At 46.3% G+C, this 12,748-nt stretch overlaps 1 protein-coding gene across 6 annotated transcripts in view; it reads right to left on the reverse strand.

Moving 5' to 3' along the window:
* Window positions 1-12,748, reverse strand: part of SOCS6 (suppressor of cytokine signaling 6) — a 37,619-nt gene that overhangs the window by 21,986 nt on the left and 2,885 nt on the right. For 3 of the 6 annotated variants that reach the window (XM_066246221.1, XM_066246219.1, XM_066246220.1), the window contains exon 1: window positions 11,426-11,633. The exons of 1 other annotated variant lie outside the window; for it this stretch is intronic. The gene's annotated coding sequence lies outside the window, so the exon portion shown is untranslated. Of the gene's footprint in view, window positions 1-9,130; window positions 9,249-9,916; window positions 10,210-11,425; window positions 11,634-12,748 lie in introns of those variants that run through there. 2 more of the 6 variants (XR_010727455.1, XR_010727456.1) reach the window with 2 other exon arrangements.

The following is a 12,748-nucleotide window of genomic DNA, read 5'->3' on the forward strand; positions in this document are numbered from 1 at the left end:
TGTGAAATCTGCACCAAATAAAAGGAAAACCCTCCCAGTTTCTGTAGGATGATGTGGCAGCATGTGCGCATGCGCAGATGATGATGTAACACCATGTATACAGCGGAGCAGCCCAAGGCCATGCCAGTCAAGATGTGGACAGTACAGAGGAAAGTTCAGTGTGTTCTGTGGCTCGCTAAATTCATATCCATGACCAAAGTGCAACATGAATATTGGTGCATTTATAACGAAGCGCCACCACATAGGAATAACATTACTCGGTGGGATAAGCAGTTGAAGGAAACTGGCAAGTTTGGTGGAGAAACCCCGTTCTGGTAGGTCATCAGTCAGTGACGAGTCTGTAGAGGCTATACGGGACAGCCACCTAAGGAGCCCTAAAAAAATCTGTGCATGAGCCCAAATTGAACTGCACTGAATAGGCATGTATAGTCCAGCTCCACCGTTTAGTACCACTCAAGTCAGCTGTGAGGTTTAGATGCGTTCATACATGTGAGGTCCTTTAAATGAGGCTAGTGAGAGGCGCTTGTAGCTAACAGCAGTAGTAACAAGGGTAATGTTCCCATTGCTAGATGGGGAAGTTGAGGCAGAGATTAAGGCTCTGGTCTAAAATCACCCAATTGATTCTACACAGAATTGGACTGCCTGATTCATTTTGGTAAAAACATGGGCTTAACCTAAATATTTTCTAAGAAACAACAATAATAATAATACACATCAAAAGTCAGTAGACTTGTTTTAGTAAGTTATCATCCAACAATGAAATATTATGCAGATAAAAAAAGAGATCCAAGAGACATTGTTGGAAGAAGGCAAGCTACAAAACACAATGCAAATACGACCCCATGTGTGCCTATATTTATTTGCCTAAATATGTACAGTAAGTGTCTAAAAGAATATCCAAAAATTGGTGACTGCCTCCAGTGAACAGGAAAGGGGATTAGGAGGCCAAGCAGTCACATATTTTCCATATTAGTTCTTTTTGTAACCATTGGGAAGATTTTATTATACTACAAAACAACCATGCCATCCACACTTACAAAAGAAAACAGGTCGTTCAGGTGAAAGAATGTGTGTCCGTGTGTCTCAGCCACCTGGAGTCAGGAGAAGCAGGACTCTGATGCCCTTGGGTCAAAGGTCTCAACAGCTGTCCTCAATCCTCTTCCTAACCCTTCCCAAACCATTCCTGGTTCTTTCTGCCATCTAACCCACGAGGCTGTCCTCCCCGCCACGCCCTGCCTCATTCCTGGACCTCACACTCACATTTCAGTCTTTAGCTTCCCTCTTCACAACTCTCAGATCCTCCGGTGGCCCTGCTCCTATGAATACCAGGAATGAACATTGTATCCAGCCAAACACCTGCCATCTACCAACCTTGGCACCCGCGGTCACCCATACAGCAAGTGGTCCTCACCATCCACTACGATTCTATAGATTTCCATCATGTAAGCCCACCTCCTTGCCTCCCTCACCTGCCTATTTCACCACTGTAGGTCACATCCTGGTCTTGACACTGATAAAACACAGCACTCTCTCAAAAAGCATAAGGAGAAGCTGCAAACCACAGTAAAACCCCACCCCAGAGTGAAACATCAAGTCCTTACACCTGCAAGGACCTTCCTTAGGCACCAGCACAGAATATGAACAAGCAGACAGGTGCAGAAGATGCTGAGAAGGGCTGTAAGAGAAAAGTGTTTAGGATGCTACCATCACTGAGAGAGATGCCCAACTCATACCAGGAGGAGGAAGGGAAGTTTCCCCTCAACATGCTACTCCTTCTGTTACTAACACACCACCCAAAGTTACAATGTCCGTACTACAAAAATGTGTCTTCATCTGCTTGAATCCTCCCAGGAACTCTATTTGGAAAGTACTGTATCTCCATTTTTGAGAAGAGCACACTCAACCTTCAAAAGTTCAATGACGGGCTCACAGCCACAAAGGAAGCCACCAAGAAACAGACACAAGTGCTGATCCTCTTGGACCATGATCAGAAACTCCTCCTTTATCTGTGTTACCAAACACAGAGCATGGGAGGACAGAGCCTAGTGATTAACAGCCCAGTGCTGAGGCCACAATCTCCTAAGACTCTGAGGCACCCACATCTCAGTTTCGTTGTCTGAAAATGGAATAACAACAGCACCCACCCAGGGGGACTCAATTCTGGCACGATGGGACGAAGACGCTGATAAACTCTCAGCACACGGCCCCTCAAGCTGGGCCACACCGTCCGAAGCAACCACTCCAGCACCTGGAAGACAGACAGCACCGACTGAGACATTTACCCGTGAAAACCACTCAACTTCGGGACGTCATTAAAATTCCAAACTTTTGAGATCCAAAACGCACTGTTGACAGAAAGACAAGCCACAGAGAGGAAATATTTGCCTATCCTATATCTGATAAAGGATTTGTAGCACCCAGAACACATATTTAGAACAAATAACCCGATTTTTAAAATGAGCACAAGACTAGAGTAGACCTCTCAGTAAAGACAGACACACGACTAATAACCACACGCAAAGGTGCTTCACAGCGCTGGCCACTGGGACACTGTAGATCAGGGGTCAGGAAACTTTCTGGCTGAGAGAGTCATGAACGCCACATATTTTAAAATGTAATTCCGTGAGAGCCATATAATGACCCACGTACATTACGCATTATCCAATAAAAATTTGCTGTTGTCCCGGAGAACAGCTGTGATCGGCTCCTGCCACCTGCAACCATGAACAAGAGCGGTAGGAAATGAATGGATTGTAATACATGAGAATGTTTTATATTTTTAACATTATTATTTTTATTAAAGATTTGTCTGTGAGCCGGATGCAGACAAGAGCCACATCTGGCTCGCGGGTCATAGGTTCCCGACCCCTGCTGTAAATGAAAGCCACACCAGACACCATCGCATACCCGCAAGAATGACAAGCCTCGTGTTGGCATGAATGCAGGAAAACTAGAACCTTCATGGTGGGAGTATAAAATTGGCTGGCTTATAAACACCTCTTTTTATTATCTGAGGGGAAAAAAATTTAAACGCACGGTGAACTACAGAGAACACCACACTGCAGACGGCTAGACATCACCCCGTCGGTTCACGCAGAGTCAGCTCTCTCCGCTGGGCAGCCCTGTCCTACCTGCGAACTGACTTTCTGTTTTCTTGTGGTTCCTCGAAGGACAAAGTTTTGCATTTTATTCAGTCCACTTTGTCCGTCCTCCTTTACTGTTTGCCCCTCTTTATCTTAATAAATCCTTTGACACTTGAAAGCATTCAATTCTCCTGTACTTCCTATAAAAGTACTGAAATGGTGCTTTTCAAATGTAAGTCCTTGGTTAACCTAGTATTGATTTACGGTGAGGCAGGGGATAATAAGCATTTTTCCATATAAGTAACCTACAGGCTCAACACAATCCCAGAAAAATACTAACCCTCCTAAGTATCAAAGGCATGCAAACTAAAACAGTAATGATTTTTCACAAGTGAAATCAGCAAAGATTTTTCTAAATGCTATTCATTTCATGAAGACACCTTAATATAGTTACAAAAATATAGCTTGGCGATCTCTAAATCTTAAAAATATTAATACTCTTGACCAGGCGGTGGTGCAATGGATAGAGCGTCGAACTGGGATGCAGAGGACCCAGGTTCGAAACCTCGAGGTCACCAGCTTGGGCACAGGTTCATCTGGTTTAAGCAAAGCTCATCAGCTTGAGCCCAAGGTCGCTGGCTTGAGCAAGGGGTCACTAGCTCTGCTATAGCCCCCCACCCCCAGTCAAGGCACATATGAGAAAGCGATCAATGAGAAACTATGGAGCCGCAACAAAGAATTGATGCTTCTCATCTCTCTCCCTTCTGGTCTGTCTGTCCTTATCTGTCCCTCTCTCTGTCTCTCTCTCTGTCTCTGTCACCAAAAAAAAAAAAAAAATCATACTCTATGACCCAATGCTATTTTTATAAATCTTAAAGAATATGAAACCAATGCATTATGTCCCCTTCATTAGTATACACGATAAAAAGAAAATTTAAATCTTAACTATCAGAAGCATTCTGATCTCCAGCGGTATGGACACGGTAAACACAATTCTGCACGTCTACTACACAATGGGACTTCAGTAGGGAACCACTAAAACTGATATTTATACAGAGTTATAAATAACATGGGAGAAAAAGTTCATATTGTTCGCTTGGTAAGTGCAAAAACACAGGAAACAAAATCGTATGTAAAGCGTGGTCTCAATTATGTGGAAAGAATAGGGAGGAAAACCGGACCGGCAAGAAATCCAGCAGAACTATCCGCTGGGTCGCAGAAGTCGTGGTAAATATTATTTTCAGTACTTTCTTTTTAAATTCTTCTCTTACAAACCCGGGGGCTCTTATTTATAAGAACAAAGTCCGTGAGCTCGTTGGCCCTTGGTTGAAAGGGAATGGCGGGGGAAAGCCCCCAGGTTCAAGCACAACCGGACACCAGGAGGGCCAAACAGAACTCTGCGTCTGCAGGTAAGGACACTGTATCACATTTCTCTCATCAGAACCGAGGCGGCCTCCTCCTTCCACTCACAGCACTCAAAATAAGTTTTTGCAAATTTTCACATTTTGTTTGGTGGATACAGACTCAAGGAATGCCCTGAAACAGTCCCAGTCTAGAGGACGGGAGTAAGAGCTCCCATTCTCAGTGCCCCTCTCCCTCCTTGCTCAGCTTACTCCTTATCCCCAGGATCCATTATAACCCCTCCCCCGCCCAGACCTTGACTCCCTCCCCCACTCTCCCTCAGAAAAACCCTCTCTGCAAATCTGCAATATGCGTTAACTGCAGCTCTGCCCAGACTACAACTCCACCCTTACTGGGCCACGTGGCAGAGAAACCAATAACCACTCAGACTGGTCTCAGTGTACAGTCAGGACCACGACCTTTGGGGGGGGGGTCCACGCTGCCTGGAAACCCAACTGCACTGCCCTGGTCCCCTCACTCCCTCCCTTTGCTCGCAGACCACGAGGCAGCTTTCCCGCACCTAGCTCACTTACCCCACCCCACCCCCACCCCTATCGTGGATCTCTGCTGACGGCCCCGCACCTTGTTCCACTGAGAAAATGACACACGTCACAGAACACTTCCCACTCCAGCACACTTCTCCCGAGCTGGCCACACGGGCTTCCTTCTCTCCTTCCTTCCTGTGACTGAGGTGCACGCACCTCTCTAAAGGTCCCCCCACTGGCCCTGTGACCTCCTTCACAGCCCAATCCCACGACGGCGGGATCACCCTTCAGAAGGTCAGTTCTCACACGGATAATAAACAGATCTGCCCCACCTTCCCCACCAGCTATGGGTACAGAAAGAGGCTCCGTCTTTTAATGCCCTCTGCAGCAAACGCCTTAGGGACCCGTGCAGACCCACAGCCTCCCCTCCCAGCTCCCAGGCTCTCTTAGCCCACGCGGGACGCCGACCCCACCACCGCCACTCAGAAACCGCTCTGGTCGGGGCGCTGCTGACATCCCCTCCCCCCACCCGCGGATGCTGCCCCAGCTCTCAGCCCTGGGCTCAGGGGTGCTGTCCACCACACCCCACACGGCTGGTCCCTCCCGGCACCGACATTGGTCATTTCTCCTCCAACACTCAGGTCTTTAGCAACTTTGCTCGTTCGGCCATCTCCCCAAATTTCACCCCTTCCCTGTCTCAGAGACTCCTGACACGTCACGTGTTCCACACAGCTCTCTGGATCCCCGCACCCCCCCCCAACCCCCAGCCTGCTCCCCTTGCAACTCTTCCCACCTTCAGTCCCAGCTACTCCACTCCGCCAGCTGCTCCGACCACAGTCAGCAACCAGCCGGGGCCCCTGCCTCCCCCTCACACTCCACACCCAGTGTGTCACCAAGGCCTGCTCTCCACCAGCAGCACAACGCCTGCGGCTCCCTGTCCCTGCCGACCGCGGCGCTGGGCCAAGCTGCGGTCCTGTCCCGCGGCATCTCTGCTTCCCCCCCTGGGCCCCTCCATTCTTTTCTCAACATGGTGCTGGTGCCTGGGAGGTGGCACACGTGCTGACACCCAGGCGACAGACACTATCCTCCACAAAGGCCTTCATGTCCGGCCCAGGAGTCTAACGTCTGTGGCAGCAACCAGGTAAGGGCTGCAGGCTAACCTGTCAGTGTGCACAGGGGGTGGAATCTCCAACTCTTCACAGGCTCCCAGCGGCAAGTGAATAACAGGAGCTGAGACAGTCAACGTGACAGAACTGCTCTGCCTTCCTTTAGGGCCTCCAGCTCTTACGATAATGAGCTTTATCTTAAAAAGCAACACAAAGACAGCATGGCGACAAAGGTGGGTAAGGAAATTCAGTTTTAAGGCCAGTAACTGCGGCCACCATCACAACCGCCTGGCCAGTTTTCCACATTAGATTCGGGCTGATCGTAGAGAAACAATGGAAAAGGCCCTGGCCTTTGGCTCAGCGGTAGAGCGTCAGCCTGGCATGTGGAAGTCCCAGGTTCGATTCCCAGCCAGGGCACACCAGAGAAGTATTCATCTGCTAATCCACCCTTTCCCCTCTCCTTTTCTCTGTCTCTCTCTTCCCCTTCTGCAGCCAAGGCTCCATGGGAGCAAAGTTGGCCCAGGTGCTGAGGATGGCTCCATGGCCTCTGCCTCAGGCACTAGAATGGCTCCAGTTGCCACAGAGCAACAGCCCAGATGGGCAGAGCATCACCCCCTGGTGGGCATGCTGGGTGGATCCTGGTCAGGTGCATGCAGGAGTCTGTCTGTCTGTCTGTCTCCCGCTTCTCACTTCAGAAAAATACCAAAAAAAAAAAAAAAAAAAAAAAGAGAGAAACAACAGAGCCAAGAACTGGTGGACCATTTTCCTTTATTCTAGACTCATACTGGACAATGAGTGAAAACAAACACATGGGCACCAAAACCCATTCTTTCTGGTTTTTTCCTTGAATCAAAGGCTCCCAACTCTGTTCATGGCCATTTTGGCTGCCTCCTCCCTCCCAACCCCCTGGCCTCTCTGCCCTGGAACAACGCGGTCTCCTCCTCCAAAAATGGCCTCCTGGCTCCTCCTTTTAAACCCTTTCCATAGGACAATCCCTCCCCCCCACCCCCACCCCCCGCACACATTAGCATAACCAAGCCCCTGACCAGCAAGGAAGGTAATTACTATTATCACCTAGGTGACGCCCATTCACATGGACAGAAGCACCATTTTTAACAATCAAAGTGAGCAAAACCAAATAACACAAATTTTACAACTTATTGGCCCAACAAAAGTTAAACAAATAAATGTAAAATTCAGAAAATGGACTTGAAGCTGTCATATAATTTAAGGTTTAATAAATTAAGAATGAATTTATAATTACAGCAAAAGCCCTAATAAATTTTCAGGTGATTCACTCCCACTGGGTAGGCGACTGATATAACAATAGAAGGTTAACACCATGCAGGGATGCTGAGGGTCCCCCAAGTCAGCCCTATAAACAAGCTGATCTCTACACCATGCTCAGTTCTTAAAGTATCTGATTCAACGAGAAGAAAAATACGCAGATATTTTTACATTAAACTTGCAGAGAACACTATGTGAGCATTTCTAAGCATTTTTCTTGTAACTATGTTCAGCACGTTCCTATTAAACTGAATATGAGACAAATGTTCATAAATTCAGTCATTTAAAATATTAATGCAGTAGGTTGATAAGAATTAGTTAAGGAAATAAACTCACTCCTCAATTTTCCAATTTGGGTTTTTAACATGTTGGATTCAAAAAGCAGTACGCTTACATAACAATCCATCAGTTATGTGCATATTAAATTTTAATGTCCATATTTTTATACCTTTCTAGGTACTTACCAATATTTTAGCTAAAAACATGGCAAATTCCCTAAGCAATCTCACCACTTTGCCTCTGGGAGAGAATGACCTCACGGTGTAAGCTCCCAGTCAGGTTGGATCTTTCGAGAATTTTTGATACATCCCGACAATGACGTGGGCCCAACGACGGGTCTGCTGTTTGTTTTCATTCTGCAGCGAGGGTGCCACACCAAACAGTACAACGAAACAGGGCTTTCACCACTTTTCATTCTTCAAAGTCTCAAGTTATTCATTTACACACAGAAATCTCTTAAATATCTTTATCCACTGAAGCACAAGTTTTTAACCCCTGAAGGCAATGTGCACATGAAAATAACCAGAAAGTGACAAACCGCTTTGAATGTGCTCAGTCGGTCTTTAGACCTGAACAGAAACCTCTAATTTTAAAACCAAGTTGTCAGCCAGTCAAAGGCTTTCGCATAAAATGTGTGAGTTTTCCCTTCAGCGTGCATTAGAGACTATGAGCTTTCAGTTAAAATAATCTTCCTTCATTTTCTACCAGTGCACCGGAATGAAGAAGATTCAGGATACAAAAAGCCATCCCATGTGAGATATACTATGTGCGTATCAGGAGCAAATGTAAACCCCCTTCACTATCTTTAGCAATAAAGGGGATCCTGGGCAGCAGGAATTATTCAAATTCATTATGCAGCCCTATTAAACAAACCATATAAAAACCTCACAAAATGGAAAATTTCACATGCTCTGTAAAGTGATAACTGTCCAACGTAATCATTTACCATCAGTTGCCAAATGTGGGATCTCTTGATTTTAAAATGATTGACTTAAAATCATCTGTAATGGCCCACTGTGCCTCAGCAGGCCTTTCCTATGTAAGTCACACAGAGCTGGGGACATCGTGGTGACTTCCTGACTGACAGGCTAACTGAAAACCTTTATTTAAAGAAAAACTTTATGTGCATTTCCCCCAAGGTAAAAGGTCTTACTATTCACTGACCATAGGAAAACAAACACAAACTATAAAAAAAAACAAAAACCTCTGCTCGAGGTTATGAAACATATATCTCTTTATCTCCATTATCCATGCCCCTTCCATCCCGCGGAAAACCACAGGACACCGAGAAATGGCAAGCAGAGGCAGTGATCCCCACCTTCGAGACCCTGGAGGGGGAGCTGAAGCCTAAGCCTGTTGAAGGGAAGGCAACAAAAAACACATCGAAGAAAGGGTATCGTTTCTGAGACAGGTCATATGCTATTTATTTTTAAAATGAGGAGAGCACAGTTAGAAACCAAAAACTCCAATAGCCAAGGTTACAGTTCAAAAGAAAAGTGGAAACAAACAACAAAAAAAGGCTGATTTTTAAAAATTGAGAAAAGAAAGCTAAAAAAAAATAAAATAAAATAATTCATGATGTCCAAAAACCAACAAAGGGATGAAGTCTGGAAAAGAAAAAAAAAATTCAAGAGGAAGAAATTATAAAATAAATTTTAAACGTTTTCCCCAGAACCCAAGAATAGCAGTTCCCAGAGTCTAGGGATCCACAGAGTGCCCACATGTCCAAAAAGAGGAAACAATAATAACCAGGCACATCACGGTAACATTTTAGAATTTGGAGGATAATCCAAAGGCATGAGAAAGCATCCAGAAGAGAGAAGAATTACAGTCAAATGGCTAGGGCTAGGACGTGGGGGACAGCTGACTGAGGAGTGGCACTGGAGGCTGGCATAGTGACACCTTCAAAACTCCAGGAGAAACTGACTTTCAACACGTCACACATTCCATCTGTGACTTCCTCTGTGCATCCCCGTGGGGGCACGTGACTCATTCTGGACAGTGGACCATGAGCAAACGTGACATGTGTCACTTCTGTGCCAAATACTCCAGTGCCAGCCTGCGCCCTGTCAGCTCTCCCTGCACCCTGGGGTGAGAGGAGGGGACGCAGGCGAGACCAGCCTGAACCCCAAGGAAGAAGCCCCAGGAGCCCCAGGCTCACCACAGGCAGGTGTGGTGAAAGCGAGAAACATGCCCTGCCTCACGCCCTGAGATTCAGAGCGAGGTGGCTGCTGATTCATGTCACCTAGAAATCTGTATGCAGCCGGACTATAAGTCAAATATGTAGAACACAAACATTTTTGGACATGCACGATGTCAAACTCAAACACACAACCCCCGCCCCTCATCACCTCTCTAGGAAGTCCCTAGGAGGATGAGCTCCAGAAAACAGGCAACCCCACATGCAAAAGAGAAGACTCCAGGTGGATGGATGACACGAATCCCAACTGACCTGGCCTGTCTGAGAGAATGTCCCTGTTGTCCTTAGCTCTTCCCGATCAGACACTGGTCACCCTCCCAGAGCCAGCTCTCCTGTGACATCTTCCATGAACACAGATCCCATTTCACCTGCTCCCACAAGTAAATACACATCGTGCATCAACAGCAAGAAGGGTAGCCTCCACCAGCCGCCACTGTGAAGTCTGTCATGTGGCATGGGACTCGGGCCTTATGTAACCATTCCCGGTCTCAATGTCCTCACCATCAGGGTAAGAATGAAGCTGGTCAATCATCAGAAGGGTCCTTCTAACACTACAATGAAGTAATTCTGCAAGTGGGCCAAACCACCAAAACCCTCATTTAATTAATTCTGTTTGGTGCCCATGCTTACACACTCTCAGTTTGTGGCATTTGGTAATAATGTATTCCCTAAGCCTGTGTGTGTGCATGCACTTTATTTTTTGTGCATTCACCTTAAAAGCAGTCAACAGACAAAAACGACTATTGTGAAAAGGGGGATTATTTCCTTTAAAACCGAAATTAAGCTTTATTTATTTATTTATTTGTATTTTTCTGAAGCTGGAAACAGGGAGGCAGTCAGACAGACTCCCGCATGCACCCGACCGGGATCCACCCAGCATGCCCACCAGGGAGCAATGCTCTGCCCATCTGGGGCGTTGCTCTGTTGCAACCAGAGCCATTCTAGCGCCTAAGGCAGAGGCCACAGAGCCATCCTCAGCACCTGGCAAACTTTGCTCCAATGGAGCCTTGGCTGTGGGAAGGAAAGAGAGAGACAGAGAGGAAGGAGAGGGAGAGGGGTGGAGAAGCAGATGGGCGCTTCTCCTGTGTGCCCTGGCTGGGAATCGAACCCGGGACTCCTGCACACCAGGCCAACACTCTACCACTGAGCCAACTGGCCAGGGCCCAAATTAAGCTTTAGTAACAGACACCCTTGTTATCATAAATGTCGCAACAAAGCTCATAAAAGGGAAGCCATGCAGAGTAACAGGCCTATGGCAGGAACTCGTCTTACTTTTAGAAGCGCGTGGCTTCGGCTTCAGGTATCCAGCATGTTTCTGGTGTGGCCGTGGCTGCAAGTACAGCCGGAAGCAGCGTGGAGTAAGTCTCTCTAGACTACCCAGCGAATACACACCTTGTGTCCAGAGTTCCAAAGAACAGCATTCAATGCTTAAAATTGTTTCTGATGAAAATCTTATCTAATGGGAACCGTATGCTTTCTTTAAAAAAAAAAAAACACTTTGAACACAAGTGTATGTATTAAATATCATCTCATCTTGCCATTCAACTACTGTTGATAGATGCCAATTCAGATAACCAGATTTACCTGCTGGGAAGTTTCAGGATGGCATCATGACACCTTCGGGGTTCAGTGAACCTTCGGGGTTCTGTGACACTCAGGTAACTGTTCGTCTCCCAGCCTTCAGATTCGGTCTTGTCTTCCTTCTTTCTTCTCCTCTTTCCTCTTCTCTACTCAACAGTCTGCTCCCAAGGACAAGAGGACAGCCACCACTCCCCAAACATAGTCATCAAGGATGATGATGCCCTTTAAATAATTAAAAAAAATTTTTTTCAGTGTGATGGCTCCTAAGAGTGATAAAACAGTATGAAATGAGTATGGGCCCCGCAAAAGGCCACCTGTAGGACCCTTTTGTTTTCGGTCCCCCATCAGCTGACTGCCATGACCCAGGGCCACGTAACCCAATGGTTGCTGCCACTTGTAAGCACCTGTCACCCTCACAGTTCTGTGGACTCCCATTCTCGCCTCTTATTTCCACTTTTCTTGTCCCCGTGGCCCCTCACCTTTCCCCTACTCAGGGCTTCCTTAACCGGAAAAGTGTGACAAAGACGTCGGTGATAAACCAGAACACTCCTTTTAATCAATCACAGTATACTCTAAACTAATTATTACTTCCCGTGCTTGTTATACACCAGGCACTGAACTTGCACATGCCTCAGCTCATTTCATTTTCACACCAATACCGAGAAAGGCACAATTTTACAGGTAAGGCAAGTGAGACTTAAGTTTATTTTATTTTTTAAATTGTATTGACTGATTTGAGAGAGAGAGAGAGAGAGAGAGAGAGAGAGAGAAAGAGAGAGAGAAACATCAGTCTGTTCCTGTATGTGTCCTGACCTGGGATCGAACCAGCTTCGGGATGATGCTCAAACCAACCAAGCTATCCAACCAGGGCAAGACTTAAGTTTATTTTAAAAACTGACCCCTATGAATTTCTGCAGAACCAGACAGAAATCTTGTAACCCACAGTAGAGTTTAGATTTCGCTTTAAACAAAATATGCTCACAATAACTGTGTCAAATGGATGATTAGCCCCGTAAGAGGAACAAGACTCAAAGGGGGCATAAAATGTGTTCAAAGTCACGAAGCTGGTAATGTTTACTCTTTCCTAAGTATCTAACACCTCCAGAATGTCCTCTGGGTGCAATGCGAGAACTGAAATCTTAAATGGCTTTATCTGGTCCATTCTCAAACTATCAACAAGACCAACAGCCACCTAAAAATCAGCTGTTCCAACTAAGTAAAACGTGATGTTTGTGTGAATCATCAACGACCCTGAATGGAAAGTAAAACGTGCCCTTGGTCCTAAAGCCTTCACTCCTTGTTGCACTCTACAGCAGTGGTCCCCAA

Source organism: Saccopteryx bilineata, chromosome 11, assembly GCF_036850765.1.
Source record: "Saccopteryx bilineata isolate mSacBil1 chromosome 11, mSacBil1_pri_phased_curated, whole genome shotgun sequence".
NCBI lineage: Eukaryota > Metazoa > Chordata > Mammalia > Chiroptera > Emballonuridae > Saccopteryx > Saccopteryx bilineata.